Consider the following 25,480-nt stretch of genomic DNA (forward strand, 5'->3'; position numbering starts at 1 on the left):
TTCCATGGTTTAACATCTTGTTTCTTAGCACTTGGTTCTGGGTTTAAGGTACAAATGGCCTTTCTTTTCTCCTCCTTGCTAAATTCCTTCTGTTGCCCAGATAACTAATGTACAAGAAAGAGTTTGGGCCATGCACCAATTTCAAGTGTCTTTGGCTGGCTCTGCTTCCCAGGGCGTGGGCCCGTTGCCCAGCTCGCTGCCCCAGCAGGCGCACCTCTCAGCGAGGTGCATAGGCTTGCAGACTGGCTACGTGATGCATTCCCTTGATGACTCTGATTAGCTGCCAAACGTCCTGTTCTGTCTTGCAAGTGTTCCTGTTTGTCCACCATCTAATCTATGGGAGATTGTCAATATAATTGTATTTCTAGATTTCATGGGAAGAGCATGTATTCATCCTGGAAATGTTGGTTTCCTCTAATCCTTTAATTTTTCTGTTGTTTCATAAACATTATCACATTTATCTGTGATTCCCCACCGTAATTTCACTTCCCCCCACAACTGTGTTCAGTCTTCGTCAAGGATCCTCTGGGGTAAAATGAAAAGGTCGGGTTGTGGGTCTGGCTCCTGACCAGCTGAGAGTCTTTGGCAAACTAGCTCATTCTTAATGTTTTCTAGTACAAATGGGGGATGATATTTCGTACTTCCCAAGCTTATTGTGAAGGTTACAGTATGTCGAGCCTTTCAGTGGGCTTAGTCCAAAGATGTGCTTAAAACATGGTAACCAAGAGGCTAGAGTTCCATGCTCTAAGCTGTAAGCTCTAATTTCTAGGCTTACAGTTCTTTTGGGACCCACCGACCAATTCTTTCTGTTAATGTTTACCAAAGGGATTCTTCTGTGCTCACTTTTCTGCTCTGAGCCTTAGCTCTAGGGAGCAAAGCAGCTGTTTGTCTCCCCTGCTGAGGTGCTTTTGTGGAGCAGGACCTGGCCAGTGGGGTTCTGGGGCGCTGCAAGAAGTTTCTAGGCCAGCAGGGCACTTAGGCCCCAAGGGCCCCGAATGGTTGTTTAGTCGGTCTGCCTGTTCCAATGACGTGACCCAGCTGCTGACCTCTTGGAAATCCCAGCGGTGGCCAGGCTGGCCTGGCTTACAGCAACGAGAGGTGCTGGCTCTTTCATGAAGAGAAAGGGCTACTGCCAGTGAAAAGCTTTTTAAGTCGAATCTGGGTAACAGAGAAAGTCTGGAAGGAGCCGAGGAGAGGAGGAAGGAGGGAAAATCAAAGTGTGGCCTGAACACAGAGGCCATAAATGTGAACCACAGCTTGGGTCATCACTGGGCACCTCTTATTCTAAAATCGGAACCTAGGAAAGCTAAAATAACTGTTCAGATTCATTAGCGATCATATTGATAACTGGGATTTTACAGCATTCAAGATTCTACCTGAGAGAAAGATTTGATTATGATCAGTCTCTGGATGCGGGGCGGGGAGGGTGTGTGTGTGTGTGTTCTGGGTTTATTCCAAATACTTGGGAATAATGATCCATATATAATAATAAGACAATACTTAGCCAACTAATTTTTTTTTATTAACACTCACACCCCATTTCTAGCATTCTTCATAAATGTCAGTTTTCTTTTCAAGGTATAAATTTCATTAGGCCTGAGTGCCTCTGTTAAATGGACTGCCTTTTTTTTTTTAATCCTTAGTATCAACCAAAAAAAAAATAAACTTTAATATCATCCAATTCTACTTTTTCCCTTATTCTGATTGTCTACAGTACTGTTCTCTAATGTGTATTCCGTGGGCCACTTGCTTTAGAATCACCCAGGAAATGTGTTGAAATTGCAGATTCCTGGGCAACATTCCACATATAGTGGAGCTGGGATTCCTAGTCGGCTATCACAACAGCATTGTTCCTCTCCTCTTTAGTAACATGATCCTTATTTAGTTGGGGCTAGCAAAACACCTATTAAAATCCATTTCCTGACTGCCATTTCCATGGGACAATGTTCCGACCAATCTAATGAAGACAGATGTGTTGTGTGGGATTTCCAGGAAGGTCCCTTGAAAGGGAAGGAGTGTCCTTTTTCTTTTCCATTTCTCTCGCTGCCAGCCTGGAAGTGGACATAATGGTTTGAGGGCCAGCAGGTGTTCTGGGTCATGAGGTGACTCTATGGGTGGAAGCCAGGCACCTAAAATGGTGAAGGAAGAAGAAAGAACCATGAGTCCCTGTGATGACCAAGGGACTGTGTTCCTTCAGAGCAAAGAAGCTGTTCCTTCAGAGCAAATATGCTGTTAATGTATTCAGGCAGTTGGAATTATTTTAGAATGTTCTGTTCTATGCAGCTGACCTAATTGCAATTGTTAAATTTGCTGATTCAAAATCTTGACAGGGATCTTGAATGCCTGCATTTTTAATGACCCTCCCCCAAGACAATTCTTAAACACAGTTGAATTTAGGACTCACTGCCATGATATATAAGGTCCATCAATAATTTTACAATTACCTCTTGGACCAACCAGACAGGAATGGAGTACATAACACCTTTGCTCTTATCGTTCAGGGTTTAGTACTCTGACAAATGCTGGAGATGGTCCATCAAAGCCTACAGAATGAATATTGTCTTCTGTTCCACCGCTAATTTTCTTCCTCTAGCTACCAGAGAAAATACTTCTTTGCGGTGGAAATACTTAAGAAATACTTGGAGGTCAAATCTTTTTCTACTGCTTTGAAAGTCTGAAGTATACCACCTCACAGCCACACGGTGAGTGGCGGCTTTGCAGTGACAAGTTCCTCGGCGTGGTGGCTCTTCTGCCCCTTGAGTCCTTTCCAGAACTTGCTCCCAGGATAGCACGAGCCCGGTGATCCTACTTAGTCCTTCAGTAATGCTAGCCCCATGAGGAGTAAATCCAGTTCTAAACACAAAGCAGTTAAATGCTTACCGTATTGCTTTAGTGATCTATATCTTTATGTAGACACACATCATTTTATGAACAAAATAAACTTACAAGTTCCTGGGCATTCTATGGCCTCCTATGTTATGGTAACTAATAACTGTGATAACCACCCTCGTGAAAAATGCCAGTTATTTGAATGAAAAGTTATGTCTTTCATTTAAAACTGTGGTGCTAGGGAGTCAAGGATGATGCATGTTAATGATCTATGGGATTCTCACCAAGATTTTTGGAAATAATCCACCTCATGCTTCAAGACATTGATTATCCAACGTTTCTAAAAGGGTGTAAAAAATCCAGCTCTTTGCTTGTATTTCCATATTCCCTCAGACACTGAATCTGTCAATTTACCAAGTTATTATCTTTTCTTTTTGCTCTGTGAGTATTGGAATATGCTACTGAGAGCTAGTGCCAGAGATTTCATAATTATTATCACAAGGCATTGCTTGATGATAAAGTGGTTGCTAATTTCTTATCTCTACATATCAGGGAACACTGAAGTTAAAGAAAAAAGGGGGGGGCGTGCCTGTCTGGCTCAGTCGGCAGAGCATGTGACTCCATCTCAAGGTTGTGAGTTCGAGCCCTATTTTGTGTGTAGAGATTACTTAAACAAGTAAATAAAAAAGAAGAACAACTAAACTTTCTAAGCTTTGGTTTTCTTCCTTGATGAAACAGAGGTAAAAATAGTACTTTTACATCAAATTGTAGTGAATAAGTAAGATAACACATTTAAAGTTCTGAGCACAGTGCCAAAACAACGTGAGTGCTCAGTAAATGTTAGCTGTAATTGGTAAATTTTTCTTCTATTAAATGTTTCAGCTTCATTGTGTGTTTCTGACTAGATGATAAAACATCTGTGAGACTTTATTAAATACCTTCTCTTAAACCTCTTCTCTGAAGTTTTTAATAAGGGAAAACCAAAATCACTTTCCTTGAATGCATTTTCCAGATCCTGCTTCTAACCTTTCCAAAATTAATAACAGAATAGTGACCTAATAATGCCTATGTTCCTGGGAGAACATGGGAACAATTTTTGGAAGAGTTAGTGTTACATCATTTCATTCATTCAAATTCTTTTGGAAAGAATAGAACCCCTACTGTGACACTGGGATGCAGAAAAATGGCAGCCCCTGGTGGGAGGAGTGTATCAGGGTGGGACTGGCTGCAGTGACGAGGGGGTCCTGGAGTTCTCCCTGCTTCCTCCTTTACTCTGGGAGCCTCTGGCCAGCTGCGAACCCCCTAAACTCACCAGCAAGGGTACAATATAGGGACTGGGCCTCAGTTCACATTACTAATGAAGAGCATCAACGTGACCCTGAGCTCACAAGGAACATTAGATAGCTGAGGAACACCACGGCGACCAAGGAACTGGACAAGCTGTAGTGGATGAAGTCACATTAATGAAATAGCTGTCAAATTTAAAATAAGCATCATACATATTCCCTAAGAAATAAGAGAGCCTAATGGTAACGTGAAGCAAGAACTAGTACTTATGAAGAAAAAAACAGAAAAATAGCTAAGTATGAAAAACATGATCTAAAATAAAAATTCAATAGGAGAGATAAATAGCACGATGCGTATAACCAAAAATTAACAAGAAGCTGGATAAAACAGGTCAAAAAACACTACCCGCAGCATTAGGGATAAATAAAGACAAGATTCACGGCACAGTGATTTTTAAAAAATGTGAACTCTGGATCTAGATGCAGAGGTTCAAATCTCTCTTCTGCCACTTACTGGCTGAATGATCCTGAGCAAGTCACTTAATTGTAACCATTTTCTCATCTGTAAAATGGATAGAGTAACAGGACCTACCCTATAGATTTGTAGTGAAGATTAAATTAGTTAATATATGCGAAATGGACAGAAGCGTCTTTGGCACATAGCAAGTGCTACATAAATATAAATTACTATTATTATTATTATTATTAAGGGATAGGATATATAAAAGAACAATTTTAAATGTAGGAGAGAAGTACATTCAATTAATAGGAATCCTTGAAGAGAAAAACAATTAGGTGGAAAAAAGAAAATGTTTGAAGAAAAGCCCACGACTATTCCAGAATGAAGGAAAGATGAACTATCTCTGAGTGAAGGAGCTCAGAGAGAGCTAAACAAAATGGATGAGAAAAAAAATATATACGTAGAGGGGCACCTGGGTGGCTCAGTCAGTTAAGCGTCTGCCTTCGGCTCAGGTCATGATTCCGGGGTCCTGGGATCGAGCCCCGCGTTGGTCTCCCTGCTCAGCGGGGAGTCTGCTTCTCCCTCTCCCTCTGCCCCACACCCTGCTCATTCTCTTTCTCTCTCTCTGTCTCAAATAAATAAATAAAATCTTTAAAAAAAACGATATGCAGACACATTATGATAAAATTTAAGGTCAAAGAAAGAAATTATAAATGCTTCCAGAAAGAAAGAACAGAACACCTTCAAAAGAACAAGATTGACATCAGACATCTCCACAATAACACTGGATACAAGAAGAAAACAAAGTACTATTTCAAGGTGTTAAAATAAGAGAGCTGAGAAAGTAAAATTTTATATCCAGGAAAACTATTATTTAAATATGATGGAGCAAGAACAATGGTGTCAGGAATTCAGGGCTCAGAAAGATTGTATTCAAAGCACAACTTTGAAAAGACTATTGGAGGAAATACCCTAAGGGAAAAAAAAAAGAAATTAAGCAGTCACCATAAGATATATGGGAATAATGGGTGAATAAATAACTTATTAAATAATTTATAAGAAAAGGAATGTGTGTATGTGTGCATGTGTACACATGTATGATAATCCAAAGTGAAAATTCCATGTAACAGCAACAAAGCATGTGTGTGTGGTTTGGCTGGGGAGCAGGTAAAGAAAAGAGGGAGCTGAGAGAGTTCTAGAGTCCTTGCCTTAATCATAGAAAAAATAAAAATGTTGATGAGTATAGGTCTTAGTTAAGTTAGGCATATAGAATGTATAATATTCATATCAACAGAAAAATAATCTATAGTAGAAGTTGGGAAAGGTAAAGAATAAAAGAACCCCATTCTTTTCTTTTCCATCATGTTAAATCCCTACTTCCTTTATTCTTAATTTCACCATGTACAAGTTGCCAACCTCATTAGTAGTTAACAATTGGTCACATACTCAGTTTGGTGATTCCCTTGTCGCTGCAAAAGGCAGTTAAAATGAGGCTAAATTATATACCAATAGACCTAAAACCTCATTAATTCAGAGCTACACTTTGTATTCCTTGACACTACTGACAGGATGGGTTAAGGCTTAATTCTGCAAGAATTTAAGAAAACTAGTAGTGTATTCAAGATTACAAGAGAGAATATTTAAATTGCCTGAGACAATCATTTTAAGGATCCCAAATACTTCTAAAGCAGTCATTTACTCACACCCATTTACTTGCAAATACGCTAAAGGTAAATAAATCACTCTTATGTATTCATTAAGTCTGTTCTCAAAAGAATTCTTTCAGTCAGTATTTTATGCTCAAGTTTCTGTTATTAAAATAATATATACTTATTGTCAGTCTGGACATGTAAAACATTTGAATTTTTCTTGAATTAAGATAAAAGCTCTTTCCCCTCTTTTGATCTGAATTAATGAGGTAAATTTCTATTGTAAAGAGGAATTCAGCATTAAATCTTTACTAACTGCAACATAACACTCTAGCTGACCTTGTATTAACCTTATTTGACAGTGTAGAGCTCATAATAAGAAACCGACCCATCCATGGTGATTCTACTCCTCAGAGTAAGCAGTATCCAGATTTTTTTTTAACTTCACATTTATCAGGAGGGTGTATTCAGACAAGACAAATGGTGCATAATCAAGTAACAGATTCCTTATTAAAACTAAATGCAACACATATTTCTTTGGCAGATTACTAAGTTATCTCTCTCTTTTTTTCTGTGGCAGATGAAGGCTAATTTTGCTGAGTGATTGATCCATATAATTACCTTGGTCACAGTGTACACACAAAGGAGGGGAAGGTTAATTTCTTGGTCTCTTCTTGGACAGAGAGCTTTGATGAGCTCCTCCTGGCCTGCAGTGACTTCTCAGGGCACTGGGTGCTTCCGTGGCCTACCTCTGCGAGTCTCAGCCTGGTCAGTCAGGAGCTTCTTGCGGGCTTCTTCAACCCTCAGCTAGTGATGTGTTGTATGAGAATCCACCTGCTCTTGGACCTGCTTCCCTTCACTGCTAAGTACAGGCTGGATACAGGTGGCCACCAAACTTAAGATTGCCGTGCCTTCTGAGCAGCTGGTACAGAGTTCTCATTCTCCTCATCCAGGTAACCTTCTCGCCATTCGAGCACCGGCAGTACCTGTGCCCAGATGCCTGCCCTTTTCTGGCATTAAGCCCAGGAATGGGCGGTCACAGGCTTGCACGTGGTCAGCTTCCAGATCTGCCAACTGGAGTTGGTATGGACTATTTCACTGGTCTTATTGGAGTCCAGTCAGATCCTCTTCTTGCCATACAACGGAGGATGCTGGAAGCCAGCCTCTTCTGAACCCCAGGCATATTCACGGCTGCCACCACAGTGCAGGAAGAAAAATAAATTATCTGATTTTTTTCCTTAAAAATCACATTATCTTTTTTCTTTTAACAAAGCAGTTATATTACATGTATACTATAGCAGAATGAAATGAATATAGTTTTTATTATTATTATGTTATGTTAATCACCATCATTAGTTTTTTTTTTAATTTTTTTTATTGTTATGTGAATCACCATATATTACATCATTAGTTTTTGACGTAATGTTCCATGATTCATTGTTTGTGCATAACACCCAGTGCTCCATGCAGAATGTGCCCTCTTTAATACCCATCACCAGGCTAACCCATCCCCCCACCCCCTCCCCTCTAGAACCCTCAGTTTGTTTCTCAGAGTCCATCGTCTCTCATGGTTCGTCTCCCCCTCCGATTTCCCCCCCATTCTTCCCCTCCTGCTATCTTCTTTTTCTTTTAACATTCTGTTAATATTACATAAGAATATTCTACTTTTAATAAAAATGGGACTCTCCTTTTGCCATAAAATCATAAGCAGTGTTTTCCACCTCCTAGATATTCTTCCACAACAGAATTTTTAGTGACTATCAAACACACCACCATATGAATATTTTAGAATTTATTTATTTAATCCTTGGATTTTGGACATTTTGCTAGCTGTGCAACCTCTCTTTTCTTCATTTGTACAATGAGATCAATAATAATGCCAACTTTAAGGGTTATCAGGAGAATTAAAGGAATGAACACATGCAAAGTCTTCAGAACCATGCTGACTGATATTCCTCTTTTAGACCATGACCACCATCAAAGCAAGGATCGTGTTTGCCTTTTTCAGTTTTGTATCTTGAGGGTCGAATATCAATTTGGTAACATAGGAGGTATTCAATAAATGCAAATAGTAGCATTAGTCTTGGTAGTACTGGAAGTAGAATTAAATTCTCAATAAACAGTTGTTGAATAAAGTAATTAACATCCTTTTACCGATATAGAGAACTACTTTAAACAACTAACATACTAGGAAATCTATAATAAATTTCAGAATAAGACTTTTTTTTTTTAAATGCTAAGACCTTTTCATTGTCATCTGGAAATTTAGTCAGGCTAAATTTACAGTCATTGGAGTAGCATTTTCCAACAGTATGAACCTGTTTGGTAGTTAAATAAGTTTGTTAAGGGGCGCCTGGGTGGCTCAGTCGGTTAAGCGACTGCCTTAGGCTCAGGTCATGATCCTGGAGCCCCAGGATCGAGTCCCACATGGGGCTCCCTGCTTAGCTCTCTCTTTCATTCTGTCTCTCTCAAATAAATAAAATCTTTAAAAAAAAATAAGTTTGTTAAAACTTGGGTTAAACAGAAGTTAATAGTTATCCTTACCATAGGACATTTCTGAACTTCTAATAAGCAGCTAGACAATAAGAATTCTTAAGAAGGGCAATGTATTGGGGTGGTGTTTTTCAAATTAATTTGTTCACATAATTATTTTTTCATGGAGTATTTTCTAGTTCAAGCATTGTACTGATCATGGTTTGTGAATTCAAAGATACTGTTTTTGAAATGCGGGTATCTCTACTTAATAAACAAGAAGGCATACTGGATGTTGCCTTGAGAGAGGAAAGGGACAGATCTGAGGTGGATGCTATCTATGCTAAACACTTCATATTTACCAGGTATGGCAGTCATTGATTTCGCTGCTCAGCCAAAATGCAGGTGCTCACCTTCTGGGTCCCTAGCATTATACATCTTAGGCCCCTTTGTGAGTGGCACCATGTCACCAGTCGCAGCTAACGCAATGTGATTGGAAGGCTGTGTGTCAGTCTGACATCTGGCATGCAATTAATTGCCCATGTGAGATGGTCCTTTCACTCTGCCATGGCAGCCTGCAGTGTAATAGCTAGCCATTCTCTGTCAGGTCGGGCTCCTGAGTAAAGGGCTGCAGAATGACTGCGTGGGAGCAGAACCACAGCTAGTGTAGCTCAAGAGAGAAATAAACCTCTGTTACTTTCAGCTGAGATCTGTGGGATTATTTATTATTGCAGTATAACCTAGTTCATCCTGACTGATGAGTATCTTATCTGATCCAGACTACCAACAAACAAGGTGGCCAGGATTGCTGTATGTGTAATTGATATGTAGATGGAGATTTTGGGAGGCTCAATTGTTTGTGTCCAAACTTAACACAGCCAGCATTTGAACTATGTCATTCCAAAGCCCGTTATATTTCCGCTTTATTACTGTGACTAAAAAAATATTTTGAAACACAGCTCGTTAGACTTCCTAAGTGCTTAGAGAACAGTAGGCAGTAGACAAATAGTTGTTGAACAGTGTTGCTCATGTCCTTGAACTAGTCTTGCAGTGATGTCTGTGGTAGGAGTCCTCTATTGGGAAGTAGCCAAGTCTACTTCTAGAGGCCAAAGAGAAGGCTGACTGTAAAATTTCCTTTGGGGTTTACAGGAATTTAAGCTTCACTGTAATTTCAAATCCAGGGATAAATAAACAGAGCAGCTTAAATTATGCAAAAGCTAATTTTGGAGTCCCGTTTCTATCAGTTTCAAAATACTTCAGCGATAACTTCTCTAAACCCTGACTTTAAGAAAATCATTTCACTCATATTTTGAAAATAAGTAGTTTTTCTGTAGAGGCAGGGAGATGGAGATAATGTCTATGAACATTTTAGGAATTTGGTAAATCACATAGGAATTATACTTTCGTTTCATTCAGTCACTTTAAGCATTCAAATTTGAGAAGAAATTAGCTGCCTCTAATTTTTAAACTTTTATTCATTCCTTTGTGTCATTTGACAAATAAATGTTAGGGGCACTGTGCTAAGCACTGGAGATGGGGCAAGGAATAAAATAGTCAAAAATCTCTGCTTTCCTGAATCCTATATTTTAGGGAGAGACAGATAATGGTAAGATAAAATATGGAGAGGTAGATGGCGAGAAGCACTGTGGAGAAAAATTAAGCAGAGATAGATACAGCCTGTAAGTGTGATGAGGAAGAAGAATGTAATTTACATAGTATGGCCTTGGAGGGTCTTACTGAGAAAGCGGAATTTGAATAAAGCCTTAAAGAAGATGAAATAGCCCTCTACTTGGCCATGTAGAGGAGGCACATTCCAGGAATATGGACTAGCAAGAGTAATGGCCCTGAGGCAGAAGTTTGCCTCGTATAATCAAGAACAATCAGGAAGTCAGTGTGGTTATAGTAAAGTGAAGGCAAGGATATTTGTCTGTCTTGTTCACCATGAATCCCCACCCTAGCAACTGGCATTATGCCTGACGCTTAGTAGGCACTCCATAAATGTATGTCGAATAAATGAACCTATCAATGGACAAAGGGTATAAATGGGAGGCCAAAGGAGATTCAATTTTTATCACACGTGTGCATATGTATACACTTTTTTTAATAAAAGAATTAAAGCAAAGATAACTGGATGTTAACAGCAATCAATTCTGAGTTGTGAGAAAGTACATTGCACTTAATTTGTTAAATGTCTATTTTTAAACTGCTAAAATTACAATAACACACAACCAACAGTTCAAAAGATGACACTTAAAATCTCTCATCCCACAAATGAAATGGGCCCTACAGGCCTCTCACTTGCTCCTCCCTCTTATATGACCCGCCTGTGAAGCAGTTGGTGTTTTGTCCATTGGACAACTGTGAAAACTGAAGCTCAGAGATGTTGAGTTGACCAAGGCCATTTACAACTGGAAAAAGAAGAGCTGAAATTGGCATATAGATTTTTTGGCTCTAATTCCAGTGTTTTCTTTGTTTTTTTTTAAACCATCCTACATATGAGATGTATATAAAAACAGGCTTTTCTACAAAGATAAACTAAGAAATATATTTAACTGTTGCATATAATAAATAAGCAGTGAGAAGAACAAACCTGTGTAAAATTTTAATATGATTTGAAGCTATTAATATCTGTTGTTAAAACAAAGCAGTCATTATAAAATTAGACCTTATGGTCATTCTACACCTATTCCTTCTTTACTTCTCCACATCTACTAATTGATGTATATATTACTCACCCACTTCCCAGCCCTCTAAACACATATTACAGACTTCCTCTGTCCCTTAGTTATTGTGGTACTAAAGCCCTATCTCTGGGTTACACAGGGCTGCTGGACTGAACCAAAGAAGCAGTTCTAATCCAGTCTGGTTAGCCTGCCTCATATATACAGGACAGTCCTGATGAAAAACAGAATTACACATTGTAGTTGTTTCCACAGTTTACATTTAAATATATTATTTCGACAGAACAAGATTCGGTTTTTTTTGTTTTTGTTTTTTAACTTGCAAGGGCTTAGTAATTCAGTAGTGCTAAGATGTGGGTTGATATGAAAAGGGAAAGTATCCCATTTATTAAGAATGAGGATTGTAATGGAATAAGTAAAAGTTGGCAAAACTTAAAAGGTCAGTGATTTCAAGGATGCCCTAGAGGTTGTACATATAAGCAGATCAATGCAAATTAAAACAAATACAATGATTTATTAGAAAGATCTGATGCTTTAATTTAAAACACTGGCTGGATTGTGGATTGTAATGGTATTCTACTTCCCCCTTGGAGTTCCATGGACTCTATTCCCTGCATTTGAGAAAATGCAAAACATTCTCCTAGGCAAAGAGAGGGAGTCTCCCTCTGCTTCTTTTGCTAAGACAATAACTGAGTTAGATAGACATAGCTGGAGTCACCTTGGGAGGGCACCACCCATGGAGTGTGAAGAAAGAAATGTCAATACCCAAGAAACGGCTTTACTTCACACATCCTTTATGGCCAGGTGTACTAATATTCCTGAGCCAAAGCTGACCCTGTTGTCCTCAGCCAAAATAATTTTCTTCATTGAATATATTTATGATGGGGTTTTTTAAACCACTGCAGAATTTAATTTAATTTAATTTAATTTAATTTAATTTAATTTAATTTAATTTTTTTAAGATTCTATTTATTTGAGAGAGAGAGAATGAGAGAGAGAGAAAGCACATGAGATGGGGGGAGGGTCACAGGGAGAAGCAGACTCCCCGCCCAGCAGGGAGCCCCATGAGGGACTCGATCCTGGGACTCCAGGATCATGACCCGAGCCGAAGGCAGTCGCTCAACCAACTGAACCACCCAGGTGCCCACCACTGTAGAATTTAAAGCACAATTTAAAAGTTCTGTGAGAGCCAGGTTTTAAGAGTGAAAGTCAGAAGAGAGAAGCTGGAGATCCAGTATTGCCACTAACTGGTTATGTGATTTGGGGCAAGTCATTCTGGCTCTCCAAGCTGAACAAGGGTGTCTGTCAGCTGTAGTTCCACTGTAATTTGTTACCTAAGAAAGCTTCTCCAGTGAGATAAGACAGGAAAGAGTTCATCATACTCTCTTCCCAACCAGGTGTTTAAATTTTTAATCAGAAAGTTAATTTTTAGTGGTGCCTGGGTGGCCCAGGCAGTTAGGCATACGACTCTTGATCTCAGCTCAGGTCTCGATTCCGGGGTCATGAGTCCAAGCCCAGGGTCATGAGTTGAAGCCCGGGGTTGGGCTCCGCACTGGGCTCTGCATTGGGTGTGGAGCCTACTTAAAAAAGAGAGAGAGGGCGCCTGGGTGGCTCAGTTGGTTAAGCGACTGCCTTCGGCTCAGGTCATGATCCTGGAGTCACGGGATCGAGTCCCGCATCGGGCTCCCTGCTCAGCAGGGAGTCTGCTTCTCCCTCTGACCCTCTTCCTTCTCGTGCTTTCTATCTCTCATTCTCTCTCTCTCTCAAATAAATAAATAAAATCTTTAAAAAAAAAGAGAGAGAGAGAGAGAGAGAGAAAGTTATTTTTTACATATGCTAGTTATTTCATATGGCTTAAGTCTATGTTTCTCAAAGGGGGAAAAAGATGATTCTTATGGGATTGTCAAGCACTATTTCTAATATTGTAGTTGATTAAAAAAATAACAATTGGATGACTGGATCTTGATGTTAACTAACAATTAATACCAATCAGCAAAAGTTGGCTTTACTACTGCTTCCTTTAGTTAGCACCTATGTTAACTGAGGCCTTAGTTACAGGTTTGGTCCCTGTAGAGACCATTAAATTATGTACAAAGATCTCTATTTCTAATTTGTTGCCTTGGGAAGATAGGTTGTTAATCACGGGAGGTACACTGACTGAATGTAAAGATGGCTCGGGATAGCCTATCACACAACTGGAAAAAGCACCTATTCTACCTTATAATCATCTTGGTGCTGACATTTACACCCTGGAGACATCAAAAGTTCAAACAAATCTGTTAAGCAGAAAGCATCAAATGAGGGTCAGTGAATTGAAATACGCATATTTACTCTGAGACTTTTTTTTTTTTTTAAAGGCCCCATACTTCTGAAAACGTTTTGAGATATCATTTGGACTGGAGAATCACCAGATTAAATGATGGTCTTTAGCTCCCAAGCTGTGTCCTGTAGAAAGATCATTAATTCTATAAACATGCAAACAGGTGCTATGTTTCTGGTGGATCTGTGCTATCACTGCCAGATACAGAGGGAGGAAGCTCTAACACTATACAATGCTCTTTTTTGTATGAAACTATTCACCCTTCATTTCTTTTATTAGGACTATGTTGGATTTTTTTTTTTTTAAGATTTTATTTATTTATTTGACAGAGAGAGAGCGCGCACACAAGCAGGGGGAGTGGCAAGCAGAGGGAGAGGGAGAAGCAAGCTTCCGGCTGAACAAGGAACTCCATGTGGGGCTCGATCCCAGGACCCTGGGATCATGACCTGAGCCGAAGGCAGACGCTTAACGACTGAGCCGGCCAGGCGCCCCAGGACTAAGTTGGATTTTAAACATATATATATAGACTTCCTATTGTTTTTCTTCCTTTTGGGGGGGTTTGTATTTTACAGAAGGTATATGAAGATATTTATTCTAAAAAAATTGCATTTCATATGAGAAAAAACACATTTACATGGTATCTAGACTACTTGAACCAACTATATTTTTTACATCCCTTTCAATTTTTATTGATAACTTTTCTTCCCAGGTCCCACAGTCATGGAGAGACCTCCCTTTCTATTTTTTTCCCTTACCAACAAGTATCCAGCTTTAAGCTTCTTTTCAGTAAAAAAAATACCTCCATATCACTTATCTTCATTCTTCCTATTAATTTCGATCTCCTTTCCCCATAAACTTGCAAACTTATAACAAACCCTAATTTGGAATTTATTCCTGAAAAAGAATTCTAGTTGGTAAAGGTATTTAAGAGTCTCTTTTCTAGGAGCCTTGAGAAATAAAAGGCATTCCTTTACTTTTATATACAGAGAATATAGTTTTTATAGCATTTGAAAAATACATCTATTAATAGATTTTGGATAGTAAAAAAATTTAGAAGAAATCTGACCAAAAGGACATACAATGTAAGTACTGCAAGGGTCTTTAAATAGCATTGTCTTCGTCTAAGCACGGTTCTATGGCCTGGCTAATGCCAGTTGAGAAGCCTTTGTTTATTTGGTTTTCTTTATATGGGGGTGGGGGAGGGTGTCTGGTGGAAGTTAAAAAGGAAGATAGAAATGTAAAATAACCCTTCAGGCCACTTCCAGGAACTATCTTTTGCACCTCACAAGGTGACATCTCCACCTAGTGAGGTTTTAAGGATCTTACAGCAACTCCTAGAAATAGTTTAGTCACTAATGGTAATCAATATGATAGAGCTTGCCACCTTTGCAGGTCTTGAGGTAGAGAATTGACATGTTAAGAAAACAAAACAAAACAACAGCCAAGTAGTTACATTCTATGCCTAGATTTTCTAGTTGTTTTATTTATCATTATGATTTATATAGGCACATAGTCTATATACCTGAGATTGGTGGTATTCATGGACGGAAGGGCAGACAGTTTAGGAAGATATTTGTTAAACTTCTACTTAACGTGCTCTGGGCATTATGCCACTTGTTTCTCTGGACACATTTGGAGACAGTATAGCATAGTGATTATGTTTGCAGGGTTTGGAGGAGAAATAAACTTACTTGCTGTATGACCTTGAACAAACTACTTAAGCTCTCTGTCTGGGTATCTCCATCTGACACATGCAGCTACATGGGGCAAGTAATTTTGTCAACGTTATTGTGAGAATTAAATGAACTAATATGTGAAAATACCTTATAGTTGTTTCTGGCACATAACAAGTGCTCAGTATTTGTTAACATTAGTTATCATTAATCCTCCCAATCCCTGGGACTCCTGGGTGGCTCAGTTGGTTAAGCATCTGCCTTCTGCTCAGGTCAAGATCCCAGGGTCCTGCATCAGGGCGGGGAGCCTGCTTCTCCTTCTGCCTCTCTCTCTCTCTGATAAATAAGTGAGTAAATAAATAAATAAAATCTTTAAAAAAATTCTTCCAGTCCCCATTTTAAACAGGCTCAGAGAAGTTATGTCACAACCATAAAATGGTAACATGGATTTGAGTCCAGATCTCTCAGACTCCAAAGTCCTTGTTCATTCCTACTATGAAAGGAGGGGTAAAAAGTACATAAGCATGTCTTGTTAACAAAATTTAAGACATTTGTTAGTGTCTTGAACATATGGAGACAACAAACTGAAATCACTAGTTAATGTGGAAGAAAGCACCTCGAGGTTGGGTATGAGGGCACTTATGTCTTTGTGTATGTAACCCATTGAATTATTCTGGGCATCAAGTTCCTCATTTGTTAAAGCAGAAGCTACGTGATCGAGGTTCTTTCCAGTCCTGTTCTTCTATTAGTTAACAGAATAGGTCCCTAAAGCCATTTTTATTTTCTTTGCCATTTAAACTCATGTTCTATCTTCAAAGGAAGCAAAATTCAAGGCGTGTATGCAGAATAACACACAACTGTATCTGTGAAAGTCGGTTTTACACAAGCATAATACCTGGTTCTTCAACTCTGACACCGCCATCTCGCCCCCAAATTGATTACGGGTGCAATCAGGCCCACTATGAGGTCTCCTGATTTAGCCCATTCTCCTAGGCATTTAAACCACTTAACTTTTATGTGTCTAGCCCTGTTTGCAAATCCGCCTGTTGGCCTTATACTTCCCCATCCTCCATCCCCATGCCCTTATTAAAAGTGGTCTAAACTAGGAATTTAAGACTTGAAAACTCCGTCAAATGAGAAGAACCATGGCTCAGTGGTTAGAGAACCATGACCATGTATCTATATTTTCCCCGATGTAAAAGAAGTATGTCAAAATCACAGTCTTTGTTTTTAAACACCTTAACGAAACACGCAGGATTTTCTTTTGGCAACCTTACATGTACGCCCACCCCCTAAAAAAACTCGTTCTCCTAATCCCAGTTGGTTAAAGTGCCTGTCACTCCAACCGCTTTTACCCCCTTTCGAGAGCCTCATTCTAATTAAAACCTTGGTCCCGCCCACTCTCCCCTCCCTGACTCCTCCCCGGGGCTGGTCACTGATTGGTTGAGGCTCCACTCCTCGTGGGGCTGCCTAGGCCACTGCCCGCAGCGCCTGCTGGGAGGCAAATCTAGGCGCGAGGACGGCGCGAGCTCCTCCCCGTGGGCTCCCCTCCCCCTGCGGTGACCACCCCCCCGCCGCTCCGCTCTGACCGACTGGTCCCCGATACGGTGGCGGCGGTTTGCGGTCGTTGGTCCCAGGGATTTAGGACCAACATTTGAAGACCCGAAGGGGTGAGGAGGGGTTGGGGACAGCGGGGGTCACTGCCAAACCGCTGGTAACGGCTGGAGACCGTGCCTCCCGGCCGCAAAAGGCCCTGTCCGACACACTGTCACGCCAGATCCGCAGTGGGGACCCGCGCCCCACTGGAGGCAGTGTCTGCGGGATTCGCCCTTCTCACTTCCCGGCCCCGTCGAGCATCGGGAGGGCTAGTGTCATAGGCTCGGCTTCCCGGCCCCAGAGGGCATCTTTGACTGGATAGCTCCTGCTGTCATCCTTTGTGCCGCGTGGTCCCAGCCGTCTGGCCCCCAGTTCCCCGTGTCGTCGGGGGCCCCTTGGCGGCTCCTTCCGCCCCCCGGCGCCCTGCCCTCTCTCTGCCTTATTTCCGCTCTCCCCCGCCACCTTCCGGCTGCTTCCCACCTGCTGCCCTCCATGTTCTCCTAACACTGCGTCCGTCGACCGCCACACGTCAAGGGCGTCTGGCCGTTGTCGCGCCCGCGCGTCCCCTCTAGAGGCTTTGGGACGACGTCCGGGGCGTCCCGACTGCTGGGTGAGGTTTGACAACACGTCGTTTTCACTGAGTTCTAACTGGGGATGAGCCTCGAACTTTCTTCCTCTGCCTTTGACTCTTTCTATTTATTCCCCAAGTGCTCTCTCGTGTGTAGGGTTTTGAACAGTGGAAGGTTGCGGGTGTGCGGGAAAGATAACTGACCCCCTCTCCCCCGCGACACGCGCGGCAGGCAGCCGTGGACGGTAATAACACGCAATAGTATCATCTGTGTTTCCTAACGTCAGATAGTTTTAATTACAAACTTTTTAGAGTATTTTCTTTTGAGTCTTGGAAAGACCACGAAACCTGGAGTCAGAGATCCGGGACTTAATCGTGGCATTGATGTTAATTCTGAGATCCTCGGGAAGCCAGGACCAGTTAATTTGGCACCAGTTTCTTCCTTTGTGAATTTAGTTAATGTTGAAGTTTCGTTAAGCGCTCTCTTTAGATTCTTGACAAATAATACATAGCCTTTATAATATACGATGATTTTAATATAGGCCAGTATTGTCGAGGGAATATCAGGAGGAGCTTTTTAAGACTTGGCTTCTCTTTACAGATCTGTTCCACTTTGTGTTTGAAACTGGCATTAGAAACAGGAAGCAGGATATGTTGAATATTTAAGTACATTAATATATGAATAACATACGCACGTGTCGGTAGAATTTTCCTTATTTGAATAATAGGAAGATATTTTCATTTCAAGAATCACTACAATGTCCAAATGTTGAGCAGTAGGACAAACTTCCATTCAGAGATTTTCAGAATTAAAGCTCCTTCTCAGCTGTAATGATTGCCTTCTTTCCAGGGTACACATCTAAAAATTTCTTTTTAAAAATTTGTTTGTTTGCATCTATATGCCATAATAGACATAAAGATGGCTGCAATTGCTAAATACTAGCAGCGCCTTAGTTTCTGTTTAAGACACTGCTTTAATTACTAATTTTCACTTTAGAGGGTGGAGTATTGGACTTGAACATTATTGCCAAAGATTATAATACATATCAATCTCTGGAGTATAAACATGTGTATTATTGGATGTATTATGAGTTAACAATTATGAGAGTATGCCGAATTCATGGACTGAAATTAAGCCTCCTATTTTTAATGCTGTCATTTTTGTTGCTAGGAAACAGACATGTTTTAAGTAGTGTTTGTGAATACAAATCAAATAATTGTAAAATCTGTCCAGATTTGTATATTAATGCTGAGTTGTGTCTTATTTTATTTTACTATCTGATCATTGGTAAAACAAAAAAAATGAGGAAAGAAAATATGATCTCTGTGTTCAAATTGTAACATTTTGGATGAAAGCTTATAGAAGACCTTATGTGGGGAATAGCGATGTATTGTGTGGTGGCATACAAGAATTTTGGTTATATTGTGGATATCTGTATCCTAAATTCAGAGAATTTTCTGTTCAACACAATATTTTAAAAAGTTATTGTTAATTATATAATTAAAAACAATACTGCCCTCCACAATATTACTAAAAGTTGTGAAACACCCTGTACCAACACATTTTATACATTATATATTTAATTTCTAGGAACAAAAATGTGTCCTCATTTTTTTAATAAAAATAACTTAAAATGGAATTGAATTGATCCATCTATACCCTTTTATTTTGAAATAATGTTAGACTTCTAAATCCATACACTTTTGAGTAATCCTTCTCAGTTTCCAACCATGTGGAAAATAGTGCAGTCTGTCACTAAAATGAGTTGCCACCAAAAAACCTCCACTGACTTGGCAACCGTGGTCTCGACATACCATACTCAATAACAATTGAACTAACAAATAGGGATTTGTTACAGAATTCCATAAAGATCTGATGTGCTTTCTATAAAAGCATTTTGATACCTTAAAAATTAATGTTTTCTTTACTCTTTGTTCACTGTTTTCTTCACTATTGCATTCACTTTTTAAAAATTACAGTAAAATTTATAAAAATGTTCATTTTCACTTCATAAATTTTTACAGTAATTCATAAGATGAAGTTTCAATTTAAGTAGTTTGAATGCAGCTGACACAAATTCCTTTAGATAAGTGATTAATTCCATGTATATTTTGCTAAAATTGTGCTAGTAGTTTTTTTATTAATATATTTTCTATTTTGAAAGTATGAATTTGAAAATTTGTATTTTTGTCAACTTATTAAGATGCTTAAAATTAATGAGGATATAGTTAGCATTTAAAGCTAAAGGCTTGATTCAAGCTGTTCCTTGAATACCTATCCTTTGATTGGTTATGCCATTTGGCCTTCTAATTTATAGCTTAGTTTTTTTCTTTAACTTTTCTTCTAATTTTCCTTTTGAAACTGAGCTGGAGAGGAAAGTCCAAAGTTTGGGAAAAAAGATTTATCTGTGACAACTAGAGTTTATATGTGGGTATAACAACTTTTAATCTGCCATCCCCACGTTTTCTTTCTTCTTTTTTTTTTTTTCTGTTTATGTCATTCTCTTGCTCAGGACCCTCCTTCCTTTACTCAGATTCCTTGGCTCAGCAAGACTAATTGAGCCTAGAAGCTTCAGTGATATGGCAGTTTTGTTATAATGTATAGGACTGCTATGCTTCCTTGGAATTTTGGTAATTCTCAGATTGTGGAATGTTTTAGAATAAATATAAAGATATTATATGCCTGTTTTAGATTTGATTTTTAATTCTCTGGTTGAGATTCTTGAATTCTGGCTTTTTTAGAAATGTATTTTGTTAAATTAAGTGGTATTAAAGGTAGATATTTTTAGATTTTTAAATTAGATATGTGTATATGTTACTTTTGTTGTGGAGGCTTTAAGATAAAACTTCACATTCTTTTTTTTAAAAAAAGATTTATTTGAGAGAGAGAGAGAGAGAGAGAGCACAAGCTTGAGTGAGGGGGGGAGGAGCAGAGGGAGAAGCAGACTCCCTGCTGAGCAGGGAACCTGACATGGAACTGGATCCCAGGACCCCAGGATCATGACCTGAGCCAAAAGCAGATGCTTAACTGACTGAGCCACCCAGGTGCCCTAAAACACATTCCTTTCTAAAGAGAGGGTGAGACAAAAAAATAAGGTGAGATTAGTGACTCTCTGTATGTCTTATACTTCTGTAATTTTAAGTTTTTAAAATATTTTGATTGAGATTTCTTTAAATATACTAAGTCTAGCATATTTTTCTAGTCATTATCTATTAAAAAAGAGTCTTTAATGTGTAGATTAACCAATTTCAGCATGACACCCTAGATAATATCTTTAAAAATACAACTTTAGAGACATGAATTGACCCAAAGTATATATCTGTAAGTAATTGCAGGGGTGGGTTGGATTGCAAAAATCAGCCATTTAGAGTAAGCTATGAGTTACAGAAAAACAAAACAAAACTGTGTATTAAATTCTACATTTTGGGTAAAATGGAAGCAGAAGGTATATCAGTTGTTTTTATAGCAGTAAATATATATGTAAGGTAACATATTAAACTAGTAGCATGTTTAAAATACATAAATCGGGGTGCCTGGGTGGCTCAGTTGTTAGGCATCTGCCTTCGGCTCAGGTCATGATCCCAGGGTGCTGGGATCGAGCCACACATTGGGCTCCCTGCTCAGCGGGGAGCCTGCTTTTCCCTCTCCCACTCCCCCTGCTTGTGTTCATTCTCTCGCTGTGTCTCTCTCTGTCAAATAAATGAATAAAATCTTTAAAAAATATATACATAAATCTCATATTTTCCTATTCTCCACATTGTATCAACATGGTGTCTTTAGTGTAATGGGCCTAGTGCAGTGTCCCATGGGATGTTTAGACCATTAAGGTCCCTCTGGACTAAATTATGAAAGAGAGCCAGAGTTTATAAATGTCTGAGGGTTTAAGCCACAGGTCTTTTCAGTTAGTAGTTTTGTGACCTTAAGCAAGTCTCTACTTTATTTGCTCTTGCATTTTTATGTGTAAAATTGGAGGTGGTCTAAGGTCCACTTGCAATTCTAATATTCTCTTAGTAGAAAATCTTCAATGATAGTATAATGTCAAAACAAAACAATCTTAAATGGAGAAAGGTAGCTTTATTATTTAAAAAAAAAGTTTCTTCAGAATATCACATATACTTGTTCTTCAGATGTAAATACATTTTTTTTTTTTTGGTAAAGATTTTATTTATTTATTTGACGGAGACAGACACAGCGAGAGCGGGAACACAAGCAGGGGGAGTGGGAGAGGGAGAAGCAGGCTTCCCACTGAGCCGGGAGCCCGATGGGCGGTCATGACCTGAGCCGAAGGCAGACGCTTAACGACTGAGCCACCCAGGTGCCCCCAGATGTAAATACATTTTTAAAATGAATTATCAGGACCCAAATAGTATTAATGGGTGGATAATCAGTCACATTACAAGGATGACAGAATGTTGACTATTTAAAAAGAAAATGTAGTATCATTACTATTCACTGGTCCAACTAGGGCAGTTTTTAGATATTTTCTGATTATATTTGGAAAGATTGCTCTTAATTAAGCATGAATAAGAAAGTTATGTCTTGGGAGCGCCTGGAGGGCCAGTTGGTTAAGTGTCCGACTCTGGATTTCAGCTTAGGTCATGATCTTGGGGCCGTGCTGGATGTGGAGCCTGCTTAGGATTCTCTCTCTCCTTCTCCCTCTCCCCTCTCTTGCCTCTCTCCCTCTCTTAAAAAAAAAAAAAAGTTATGTCTTGGAAAAGGGGGTTAAGTCAGGCCATTTCATAGATGGGACACAAGTGGGTAAAAGATCAGGGGAGGTTAAGAAGAACTTGTGGGTTGAATCTAATATGATGAAATTCAGTATGGATTTAAAATCCAGTTACTTTGACATAGGCTAGGGAAGATTTGGGTGTTTTGTTGACAGTGTGCTTGATTTGAACCATCAATGCCATGCAGCTATGTAGAACACTAATGTCATCTTTCTGTAATTTTGGCTATTATGCTTTTAAAGGAAAAAGAGAGAGGATAGTGTGGGAACATGAAACTGTATCATGTAAAGAGCAGTTAAGGCAGCATTTTCCAAATAATTTTATAGAAAGCTAATAGAAGTAGCAAGGAAAATTAGGGTATTGTGTTGAAATGTTTGAAAAACAGGAGTTAAAGCTGGAAGGTTTGTTTTAACTGAAACCTTTCATGGCCTTAAATATGCTGATGTTCGTTGTGATACTTTTTTTTATTTTTAAAGATTTTATTTATTTATTTGACAGAGACACAGCGAGAGAGGGAACACAAGCAGAGGGAGTGGGAGAGGGAGAAGCAGGCTGCCTGTGGAGCAGGGAGCCCAATGCGGGGCTTGACCCCAGGACCCCAGGACCATGACCTGAGCCGAAGGCAGACGCTTAACGACTGAGCCACCCAGGCACCCCTCATTGCGATACTTTTAAGAGAGAGGTATAGTGATTCTCAGATGTATTTAGGTATGGAACACATTTCTGAGGCCTGTTAATAGCTCCTGGAATAATATTCTAAGGGACATAACATTTTAGGAAATGTTGGATTTAAGGAACTGGTAATGTTTAGCTTGAGGAAGAGGAGACTCATTTTTCAAGTGCAGTTCTATGAAAGAGGCATGTTCAGTTTGGCCAGAAGGATAAAATGAGGACCTATATGTGAAAGTTACAAAGGAAGAAATTATGATCCATTATAAGGAAGAACTTTCTTAAAGAGCCAAAGTTAAGTTGTTGTAGAGAACAGTGAGTTTCTTGTAGAAATTCAAGAATAAAATAGGTGACTGCTTTGCACTAATTTTGTAAAGGAGATGCAAACATCAGGTGGGTGATAAAATGAAATTATTTTTAAGGTCTCTAATAAATCTGAAATTATTAGAGTTTTTCCAAAAAGTTTTTTTTATTGACTTTTTGCCCCTCTTAAATTAATAGTTTTTTTTTAAATGATGCTATAGTTTTCAAAAGAGGCATGAGTAATTGAATAGTTGTTACAGTTGTGTTAAAAAAAACTATTGATGTGAAAAAAATCTGGATTTAGGTTCGGTTTCACAATTTATATGATTTCAGGCAAATTACATCACTTTTTGGAGATCTCAGATTATTAAATATCTAAAATCAAGGTAATCTAAAGTAGGGCTTTAGGAGCCCAATATTTAGGCAGACAGGTCTATGATTTGAATATCTACTCTACCAATTTACTAGCACTATAAACGGAATAGAATAATACCTCACAGGGTTATTTTAAGTACTAAATGAAATAATATTTATAAAGTGCCTGTCATCATGCAGGCATGATGCATTATGCAGGCATAAATAGCTGAATGCAGAAATAAACATAAAATGGAATTTCACAGACTAGGAAAGGTAAAGGTCTTCTCTCACCCAAGCCTGTTATTTCTAAATCACGGTATCCCTCCCTTTCTGTCTCATTCACTGAACAGTAATCACATACCAGGGAGTGTACATGGTGGTAGAGATTTGGAAATAAAAGACTAGACCTTTCTTGATAGCTGGCAGAATTTAGGGGTGGAGGAGGTAGAAGGGATTGACAGACCAGTACTCTTGAGATGGGTTCTGTGATGGTAGTACAAGGAATACCTAATTTAGCATTGGGAAGGGAGGGTCGTGGGGTGGTTTTCCTGAAGGATATTAGAAATGGGAAAGGCAAAGAGAGTAAGAAAGGACTGTGGGAACAAGCTACACAAAGGCTGGTATGTGAGAACTTGGTATATTTGACAAATTGCAAATAGGTAAGTATTGTTGTTGACATATAGTAAGAAATGAAGTTGGAGAGGTAGGCTGGGCCAGATTATGAAAGGACCTTTATGACTTTTTATTTTCTTTTTCTTTCTTTCTTTTTAAAGATTTATTTATTTATTGCAGTGAGGGGGAGGAGTAGAGGAGGAGGGAGAGACCCAAGCAAGACTCTTCGCTGAGTGCAGAGCCCCAGATACACGCTTGATCTCAAGACCCTGAGATCAGACCTGAGCTGAAACCAAAAGTTGGATGCTGAACTGACTCTGCCACCCAAGCGCTCCTATGGCTTTTTAAAGAGTTTAGATTTTATATTTAAGGAACAGTGGGAAGCCCCTGAAAAGTCTTCTTGCTTTCAATACAAGTAGCACATGTTCTTGACAGTCACAGAAAAGTGAGAAATTAGGGTGCTTTGATTCCTCATTCCTACTTACCAGTGATAACTACTGTTAAAGTTTCTTGTAAATTTTTCTAAAATTTTTTTATGCTTCTACAAAATGTGTGAATGTATACATGAATATCTTTAAACAAAGCATTCAGGGGGTGCCTGGGTGGCTCAGCCGGTTAAGCAGCTGCCGTTGGCTCAGGTCATGATCCCAGGGTGCTGGGATCGAGCCCCGCATCGGGCTCCCTGCTCAGCGGGGAGCCTGCTTCCTCCTCTCCCTCTGCCTGCCTCTCTGCCTACTTGGTCTCTCTCTCTGTCAAATAAATAAATAAAATCTTTAAAAAAAATAAAGAATTCAGTTGTTCTCCAATGTACTTTTTCCTCATGTATTTCTTATTTTTCCATATCAGTACGTAAAAATCTGACATTCTCTGAGAGTTACATAATATTCCATTATGTAGTTATGCCATAATTTTTGAATACTTTATTTCTAGACAAGTAGCTATTTTCTAGATTTTTGCTTTTTTTTAAAGATTTTATTTATTTACTTGAGAGAGAGCAAGAGCAAGAGAGTGCACAGAGGAAGAGAGAGAAGCAGATGGCCTGCTGAAGAGAGCCTGATGCGGGGCCTGATCCTAGGACCCTGAGCGGAAGGCAGATGCTTAACCGACTGAGCCACCCAGGGGCCCATCCAGATTTTTGCTTTTACATACATTTTCAGTTCACATGCTTGCGCATATATTTTTTGCATACTTGTGCCACCATATCTGTAGTTAATTTTTTAGTAATTACTAAGTTTATAAACATTTTAGATTTTGATAAATATTGCCAAATTTCCCTC

The 25,480-nt window shown here is 39.2% G+C and overlaps 1 protein-coding gene across 8 annotated transcripts in view; it reads left to right on the forward strand.

Annotated features, from left to right (window-relative positions):
* Positions 1–25,480, forward strand: part of RBM46 (RNA binding motif protein 46) — a 216,253-nt gene that overhangs the window by 138,276 nt on the left and 52,497 nt on the right. Inside the window, exon 1 of one of the 8 annotated variants that reach the window (XM_025874350.2) lies at positions 16,905–17,040. The exons of 6 other annotated variants lie outside the window; for them this stretch is intronic. The gene's annotated coding sequence lies outside the window, so the exon portion shown is untranslated. Of the gene's footprint in view, positions 1–16,904; positions 17,041–17,121; positions 17,577–25,480 lie in introns of those variants that run through there. One more of the 8 variants, XM_073892391.1, reaches the window with a different exon arrangement.

The sequence above is a fragment of the Callorhinus ursinus genome, unplaced genomic scaffold, assembly GCF_003265705.2.
Source record: "Callorhinus ursinus isolate GAN/ISIS: 27379988/994484 unplaced genomic scaffold, GSC_fseal_2.0 scaffold4, whole genome shotgun sequence".
Lineage (NCBI taxonomy): Eukaryota > Metazoa > Chordata > Mammalia > Carnivora > Otariidae > Callorhinus > Callorhinus ursinus.